We start from the raw sequence: 10278 nt of genomic DNA, 5'->3' as shown, positions 1-10278 counted from the left end.
GAGGTCCATCCCATAATCAGCCACCAAACTCAGACACTATTGCATATGCCAGCAAGATCTTGCTGAAAGGACACTGATATAACTATCTCTGTGAGGCTATGCCAATGCCTGGCAAATACAGAAGTGGATGCCCACAGTCATCTATAGGATAGAACACAGAGACCCCAATGGAGGAGCTAGAGAAATTACCCAAGGAACTGAGGGGGTCTGCAACCCTATAGGTGAAACAACAATATGAACAAATGAGTACCTCCCAGAGCTCGTGTCTCTAGCTGCATATATAGCAGAAGATGGCCTAGTCAGCCATCATTGGGAAGAGATGCCCCATGGTCTTGCAAACTTTATGTGCCCCATAGAGGGGAACACCAGGGCCAAGAAGTGGGAGTGGGTGGGTAGGGGAGCAGGGTGGGGGGAGGGTATAGGGGACATGCGGGATAGCAGTTGAAATGTAAATGAAGAAAATATCTAATAAAATAAGGTTAAAAAAAAAAGAAGCAGACAGAAAATCCACATGTTCTTATTCATTTGGGGAACCTAATGAGTTAGTTTTACAGTCAAAGAAGATGAGAAAGTGATAACAAAAGACAAAAATGAGTATGGGGGAAGATGTGCTAGAAAGAATGAAAGATACCAGATCATCAGAACCCTAGAATTAGTTTTGGCTTTTCTATTGCACAAAAAGGTGACTGTTGGTTAAATCAATATATATCTCCCCATGACCAGAAAGACATAAAAGTTCTAACACATAAAAGTGATTAATTTTTAAGAGATGGAAATTTTTATTACTTGGATCCAATTATTATACATTGTATACATATACTCAATTACTGTAATGTAGCCAATAAAGATGTCTAAATATTTTGTCTCAATAAAAAAATCATGTTTATCAAACAGTGCCAGATATGAGAGATTTCTTTTATTACTTGTTAGAAAAGTTTCCTAAGTAATGCAGGCCCTTGCTGTTCTGCTTGTTATGTACTACAACTAGATCACTGTGCCTTCACAAAAACAGCTCCTTCAATGGTCAGTCATCAATAATGGAGAAGCTCATGGGGCCCTATCCCACCCTGTTGAATTCTTGGTAACTGATGAGTTCTTGTGGGATGGCAGCTATTGTGCACAGCTATGTACCAAGTGGTGAGCCCACCAGGCTCTCTTGGATAGTGTGAATGGTAGTGTGGGGTTGCAAGTCCTGTTCATGTTCCTTCACACATTTAGTAATTCCTCTCTTCTAATTAAAATCATGCTTAGAAAAGCAGAGGATGTGGATTATGCTTCAAACTGCCTTCCCATAAAGATCAGTCATTTTTGTTTTATAGGACAATTGTCCCCAACTCTATTGCTATTGCCAATAGGTTTTCTCTGTGTTTTGGATATGGTAAATGCCAGTTTAAAAGCTGGAAACTCTGCACATGAGCGTACACCTACATACCCTTAATGCAGGTGTCATTCTGTGGTCAGCTACAGACCTGGAAAAGAGTATTTTTGGAGGTTTTGGGGACTCCAGTTTTGCTTCTTGCTCATGCCTAAGATTTACTCCCTGGCTTTATGAGGATTCTAGCTGCCCTTATCACAGCTCCCAGTACTAAGATTCCTGTATCTTTATATTTTGGAATATTTTATGATTATATATTTCTTCTCTTCCAAGTTCATGACCTCTTTTCCATTGTTTTGTTACATGCATATATATATATATATATATATATATATATATATATATATATATATATATAATGTATATCCCTAAATACAGCCTGTTTAGTCTATATAATGTTACTTGTATGCATGTTTTGGGGGTTCACAATTTAATATTGAATAATAAATTGGTGTCCTCTTCCCTAACAAAGACTATTTCTCCCTCTTTCAGCATTCCTTATATTGTGGTTCTCTGTTGAGGCCTTTTGAACTTTTCTTCATCTGATTCAACATGGTTCTTCTTGTTGTTGTTATTGTAGTTGTTGTTTTAGATATTTTCTTTATTTACATTTCAAATATTATTCCCTTTCCTAGTTTTTCCTCTGAAAATCCCCTATCCCCTCCCCCTTCCCCCTGCTTCCCAACCCACCCACTTCCATTCCTGGTCCTGGCATTCCCCTATACTGAGTATAGAACCTTCACAGGACCAAGGGCCTCTCCTCCCATTGATGACCAACTAATCCATCCTCTGCTACAAGTATAGCTAGAACCACAAGTTCCACCATGTGTTTTCTCTGATTGGTGGTATAGTTCCAAGGAGCTCTGGGGGTATTGGTTAGTTCATATTGATGTTCCTCCTATGGGGCTTCAGTCCCCTACAATGCCCTGGGTATTTCTCTGGCTCCTTCATTGGGGACCCTGTGCTCCGTCCAATGGATGACTGTGAGCATCCACTTTTGTATTTGCCAGGCACTGGCAGAGCATCGCAGGAGATGGCTATAATTGCTCTTATTTATCTCATGCTTAGAGACTCATGCTGATGAGATTTTACATAGAGATATAGCTTCTGACACTACCAGAACAGAGTCTCAAAGCAAACTCTCTTATTCTGGTTTTAAATTTTGACTTCCTTTAAATGTAACACTTATTTTACCCCAATGTATTTTTCAGCTCTTAACTTAAATCAACTTTTTTAAAAAGCCAAATATTTGTCTGTAGTAAAATCGGGCAGAGCCTTCCTTGTATCGGTGTCCTTGCTGGTATGTTACCTTCTACTATGTAAGATTTTTCCAGAGCTCTTAACCACGAGTTCTGTCCATGACAAATGTGACAACTTAGTGTGTAACTTTTCTTTAAGGAACATATCATTACTCATTATTTGTTTTCTTTTAACTTTATTCTTTGAAACAACGTGTTTGAAAAATGAGTCTGTCAATATACTTCTGGGGTGACGAGCATTCTGCATTTCAGACACACTCTGAATATATTTCCCCATCTTCTGCTGTAGGCCATACACTTCTCCAGTGGCTCTTATTCACATGATATTATGAAACAGGAGAATTAAAATGTCTTTCTACCAAACTATGATCCATCAAACAATGTTGGATTTTAATTGTAAGAACTATATCCAGTTTTTTTGAGGAACCTCCTTGTGGCTTTCATCATATTCATTTTTCAAAATGTAAAGTGAACAATTTAAATACAAATGCCTATATTATGTATACTCAGTAGCTTCAGAGTATTGATAAAGTTATGACACTCAAGAGGATAGATTTTTGGACAATTGTTACATTTTTCTGAAAGTTGTGACCCTTTCTAACTTCTAAGCAATATTAGCTGTTAAAAAATAATATGTATTGACCTAAGAAAGGAAGTATTGTCCTGTGCTTCACGTGGACAATACCCTGGTGCTAATGAATCATCTGGATAAATCTAGGATCTTATATGAATCTCTTGGTTCATATAAAGTCTAAGTACATTACAAAGCTAATATGTTAAATATTTCCATAAAATGCTTATTTGGACTTCTCACAGCAGAGGTGTAGCTTTTCCTTAGCAATATAAATTTGCAGGCATCCTCATTATTGTAATGATCTTTAGAATATGACAATTTACTCAATAAAATATGTTACTATGATTTCCATTCAGCTATCTGCAATATGATTGCCATTTGGTAGAACGGAAGCATAGGACACCTGGGGTTTCATGGAAGTTTCTAATAACCCTCTGAAGTGCTATATACTGCTCATTGAGGTAAAACATGAGATATCACTCAAAGATAGAGATTAGAATGGCAAACTGAAGGCCTATTGAAAAGAAATGGAACTGCATTATATTCTCTTCTAATTTTCTTCAATTCTACCTACATTTCTTTAAGAATTATTATTATTATCAATTATTATTATTATTATTATTATTATTATTATTATTATTCATTAAACTTTTTTTAAAGTCCAGTCATTATTCCCCTCCTGGTCTGCCCCCTGACTCTTTCTCCTCCCATATCTCCTCACCTGTCTCCAAGAGAATGTCCCTACCCCCAGACTCCCACCCCAGTCCCTGGGGCCTCAAGTCTCTTGAGCATTCTCTCACTGAGGTCAGACTAGGAAGTTCTCTGCTGTATTTGTATTGGCAGGCTCAGCTGGTGAATACTGCCTGGTTGTTGGATCAGTGGCAGAGGTCTCAGGGGCTCAGGTTAATTGAGACTGCTGGTCTTCCTATGGGGTTGCCCTCTTCCTCAGCTTCTCCCAGCTTTTCCCTAATTCAACCAGAGGGGTCCCTGGCTTCTGTCCATTGCTTTGGTGTAAGTATCTGCATCTGACTCTTTCAGCTGCTTGTTGGGCCTTTCCGGGGGAAGCCATACTAGGCTCCTATCTGTAAGAACATCATAGCATCAGTAATAATGTCAGGTCTTGAAACCTCCCTCTGAGCTTGACCCCAATTTGGGGCTGTCACTGGAGCTCCTTTACCTCAGGCTCTTCTTCATTTTGCCCCTGAGGTCCTTTTAGACAGGAACAATTCTGATTCAGAGTTTCTGACTATGGAATGGAAACCACAACACTCCACGTGATGTCCTGTCTTTCTTATTAATTTTTTTTTCTTTTACTCATACTTGGATCTTTCTATCTGTTAAAGTTTAAGCTTCATGGCCTAGAAGTATAAAGGGAATTAGTTGGGAAGAGGAAGGGAATCTGCAGGTCAAAAAAAAAATACAATAGGAGTGAGTAAATTCAAAGTGCATTATACATATTACAAAAATCTCATAACATAATTCACTGCCATGTGTAACTAATATGTGCTTTAAATGTAAGTAAAGATGACAATTTTAGACATACTGCACATGTTTCCAATAAAAACATAGAAGTGAATATTATGGTAAACACAGTCTGCTCATTACAAAGAGAGTCAAATCACTCGAAGTTGAGAGTTATCAAAGTTGTTATGATGTTGAAAGAGTGCATTGAGATGACTTCTTAAATAGTATGTTCAACTCATACGGGACTCATGTGTTTAAAATCTATATTTTGGCAGATACAATCTGAAAGACCTTGATTTGAATTTGAAGCAGGCACTCTCTCAGGATTCTCTTTCATCACATCCCATCTAAGAGAGAGAGAGAGAGAGAGAGAGAGAGAGAGAGAGAGAGAGAGAGAGAGAGAGCGCTACCTATTTTAAATATCAGTGCAAAAAGAAAATAAGGCCAAGAACATTCAAGTGTCTTGTGTGGTGATACTTTCTCAGTCCATGGACATCATGGTTACAGGAGAGTCTGGATATTGGTGATCATGTCACATTTTGTGACTTTATATAAAGAAATCATGTTCTTTTAGCCTTCACATTTCTAAACTAAAACATTCTTAGTATTATTTTCTTATTGTATTATTTTCTTAAAATTTTCTGTCAAGCAAGGATTATCTGTTCATAATGAAGAGAGACAGAAAACAAGGCTGTCTTCTGTCACTTTCAGTCTTCATCAGTCAATGCTTCTAAATTTGCACAACCAAAATCCTACTTTTGATGAAGATTTGTGAATTACGGGACTAAAGGAGAAACATAAATAAGGCATGCCCTAATTTAAGAACAAAAATCTCCTATATTTCACTGCCCTTCAAAAGTAAGCAAAGATCAAAACTGCCAATGGTACCGTAAACATGATCCTGTTTTGAAATATTCTCTCATGGTCTTTTTACTACTTCTTTCATAACACTGTATTTCCTTCTTATAATTCAATGAAGAAATTTCAACTTAAATTAGTTTTCGAATGTAACTGCTAAGCAAGTCTATTCGATGACTTAATATTCTTTAGAGATAGGAACCAATGTATGAAACTGATTGAACAGAATTTTGTTCCTGGGTATGTATACAAGCGCTTAATATTTTAATTTCCCATCTTCCACTTGATTCCCCCAAAAGTTATATACTTAATATTTTCTTCTCCTATATATTATAGCTTTCCTGATATGTGGACATGATAGAAGAACCTAAACTGTGCCTAGTAGCCAACAGCATATTGATATGCCTAAGTGATAAATGTTAATAAAAAGCACATGCATTGGCGATGATTTTTATAACTTTTGGATACAAACCAGCATTGCAGAGTTTAGGATCATGCATCCTCATAGTTTACTGTAAGTGATTACTAATTTATAAGCTTCCCAAGTTCAGATAATATCACATTTAAAATTGTCTGAAGTGCCAATGATGTAAATCAGTTAGAATCCCACAGCTGTTTCTAACCACGTTCTCTTCACTTATTACATTTGCTAAGAATATGCCAAGTTCATACAACACTGACAAGAATCTCTTCATTTTACAGTTCTTCTACTTCAGCAGTTACATTTGTTCTGCTGAGAATTGAGTCCCTGTAGCACAGTTCTGCCATATAAACTCTGTTTGACCCTCTTCTATCACTTATTTACCCTTGGATCTGTTACTCAGCTTGGAACAAACATAAAAGCAAATAGTCAAATCCATGTAAATATTAAAACTTCATATCTACTAGTAAAAAAATAAATCTACTCCAAAAAATGCCTAAAAATGTTGTGTTCTCATTGCCTACCATTACTTGTCAAACAGTCCATAATTGTTACCAGTGTAGAAGTCTATCTCAGAATATACCCACTTCATAGAACAGTCTCACATGCAGCTTCTTCCTTCCATTTACATTCATTGCCTTCGATGGCCAACTTTAAAATGAAGCTATTATTTTCTGGGCCAAACCACTTTTTTTAAAAAGAAAAGGACGATAGTACAAAATCAATGAGTAACTAAATTGAATGAATAGTTTGACAGTCAAGATTGCTAACATAAAATGCACCATTTGAAAGAGAAGAAATTTAGGACATGTCACACTTTTTCCCCCTCATTTCCAAAGATAGGTCACTAACTCAGGCAATTTGCAAAGAATCTGCTCATTTACTTCATACCCACTCAAATGAAAGTTTTAGTTGCAAATCAATATAAAATGAGGAACATCCATATTTTGATAAAAACCTCTTTAATGCATCACGTCTTCTAAGTCTCATACTCATAGAGCAGAGAGAGTGGATCATGAACTTGAACTTAGTCCAGATGGTTGGAAACTTCCTAAAAACAACAATGGCAAGTAAAAAAAAGTGCTGCATGACAGTGCAAAAGATGATACAAAGCTATATTTCATGTTGTCAGCAAACACACATATAACAGATATCATAATTCAGCATAGTAAATGCTCTTACCACACTCTGACATGTTGCCTTTTCAAGTATTCCTTTCCACTGTCTGGCCTACTTGCCTGCTCACCAGATGGCAGTGCAGCAGTGCTCTTCCTTGAACTGCTTTAAAGAAAGCAGCATTGAAAAGAGATTTGCATATAGCCTAGGTAGTGCTGTTTGGGTTTTTAAATTTTTAAGTGTTACTTGCACAGCACTAAAATAGCCTTGCATACCAATTTCCACAACTGCCTTTTGCTTTGAATGCTATTCAGACAGTCCCCTCCTCTAATTTTCTAAACAAGAAATATATATATATATATATATATATATAAAATCTAGTGGGTCTTTGTTGTCTCACAGGGCAAAATAAGAACGTTTTCTATCCTGGTAAAAAATATAGTTATATATATATATATATANNNNTATATATATATATATATATATATATATATTTTTTTTTTTTTTTCTTCTCAATAATTGAATTAGGCAGGGTTTCCCACAATTTCAACAGAAGCATATGCCAGCCGACTCCAAGCCCCTAAGACAAGAATTCTGACATTTCATTTTTCCTTATCTAAACTTCTGCAGCTGTCATTATGCCATCTGAGACTGGTTTTCAGTTTACAGAGCTATCAGGCCCTTTGTGTTTATACAATGTTCATTCAGCACTTTAACTGGAACAAAAGAACCAATTTCGACATTTGCTTTCCAATATTCAGGCTTTGTTATGTGCTAAAGTATGACTGGATTCTTCTCTTTTGAAGTCAGAAATTCACAGAAGAAACACAGATTCTGTCATCTGATCCAATCCAAAATCTTGAGAAAACAGCAACACCTAAATATTATAATTGGCATGATTTTGCCTCTGAGTTTAATGTCATATTAATCTAAAAATTTTTCTTGCTGCAATTGGAAGTAGCTATTTGAGAACATGGCCTAAATTCTCTTTCCGTAGATTTCTCTTATGCTTAGGGTCAGTGGTGGAGGGATTTTCTTTATCTGGAGATACAGTGCAGAAAGTAACAATAGAGGAGCTGAGGCAAAAGTTATTTTCATGCAGGAATAGGGGATAAATTGTTGTTAATGGTTGACTACAGACAACCAGGTAAAAAATGAACAAACAACATGAGCAAACAACAGCCAGGGTTTCTGTAGGCTGAATATAAAAATACTTGGAATTCAACTTCAAAACTTTCTCTGGTAGCTTGCTCATTTTCACATCCAAACCACTTCTGTGGCCATTATACAATTACTATTTCTTTTATCTCAGAGAAGAGTAAACGCAACTGGATGACTTGAAAGTGGTAGATTCTTAATCCAAGCCAGATATTTCGCAGTCATTTGTTTCCATTAACTTATCTATAATTCTTTTATGTTTACATTAGAATATTCTGTAGAGCACTTTAAAGTTAACATGGCTCAAAATTGGGAAAGCAAAATTTTAAATTTCAACTCATTCTCCATAGAGAAAATCTACTTTGTCCTGTTCTAAGATATTTGATTGTACTAAAATTCCAAATCTGTTTTGAACAAGACTTAATCTATATATTATATTTAAAATTCCCTCTGGCCAAGGATATAGGTACAGAGACAAAATTTAGAGCTAAAAAGGATGGACTAACCAGAGACTACCCCATCCGGGGATCCATCACATCATCAGCCACCAAACCCAGATACTATTGCACATGCCAGCCAGCAAGATTCTGCTGAAGGGACCCTGATATAGTGGCCTCTTGTGAGGCTATGCCAGTGCCTGGATAACACAGAAGTGGATGCTCACAGTCAGCTATTGGATGGAACACAGGGCCCCCANTGGAGGAGCTAGAGAAAGTACCCAAGGAGCTGAAGGGGGCTGCAACCCTGTAGGTGGAACAACAATATGAACTAACCAGTACCCCCAGAACTTGTGTCTCTAGCTGCATATGTAGCAGAAGATGGCCTAGTCAGCCATCATTGGGAAGAGAGGCCCCTTGGTCTTGCAAACTTTATATGACCCAGCACAGGGGAATGCCAGGGCCAAGAAGTGGGAGTGGGTGGGTAGGGGAGCAGGGGCAGGGGGGGAGGGTATAGGGAACTTTCAGGATAGTATTTGAAATGTAAATAAAGAAAATATCTATTAAAAAATGTAAAAAAATTTCTCTCTGGCCATATTTAGGATAAAAAATAGATGTATCCAAATGTTAAACAGATATATAATGAATAGGAAGACATTTTAATTTCTCCATTAAAAATGTTCTTTGGTAAATATTCAAGTAAAAGTCTATTGAATAATACAGAAATAATTTTATAAATTATGTTGGTCAGCTATTGGTCACTGTCATGAAATGTGTGGGGTAATCCATTTATAAAAAGAAAAGACTTATTTTAGCTTGTGGCTCTGGAAGTTCCAGTTTAAGACAAATTGCTCTGTGCAGTTCCCAAGATTATTTATCCAGGAATATGTAGTGGAACAGACTGTTCAGTTCACAGCCTCAGAACAAAAGAACCTTGAGTATCCCAACCACCTTGATAGGTCTTTTTCTATCAATCTTAGGCTTTCTACCTGGGATTTCAATCTTAAAGTTGCAGTGTTTCCTAATAGCACCACTCTGAACAAATAAGCACCAACACATGAAGATACAAAAATGTAGTACACAGAAATATATAAAAATTATTTGGCAACAGCTATAACTTTGTAAACAATAATGATTTACGAATTATGGATGACTCAAGTATTTTTATAAACTAGTAACATTTTTATATATTCAATTTTAAGTATTTTTTTACACAATGGGTTAAAAAGTCATACTATTCTAAGCATAATAAAACGTTTCCTCCTCGGGAAAGTACACAGTAGAACCTCTTGTGGGTTAATGTAAAAACCAGTGCCTACTCAAAATATGATGCACTGGCAAATGTAGTTGAAATTGCTTGCACATAAATTGCCTAACATACTTCCCTTTAAAATAGGGAAGAAGCCAAAACAAGCATGTAAAAGACATGTTGAGGTCCATGGAAAGTAAGAGGAAACAACATAAAAGGTCTCTCTCCCCCATAAACTGTATGAAGAAAAGCAAAATTTCTGCTTAAGTCATGGACTCTAACTTAACACTATCCACAGTGGACTGGGGCAAGCCAAATAACGAGTATACAAAGGACGTAAGAGTTTGCTCGGCTCAGCATAGGTTTG

The sequence above is a fragment of the Mus pahari genome, chromosome 7 (genome assembly GCF_900095145.1).
Source record: "Mus pahari chromosome 7, PAHARI_EIJ_v1.1, whole genome shotgun sequence".
NCBI classification, from domain to species: Eukaryota; Metazoa; Chordata; class Mammalia; order Rodentia; family Muridae; genus Mus; species Mus pahari.
Note: the sequence above shows the minus strand (reverse complement) of the source record.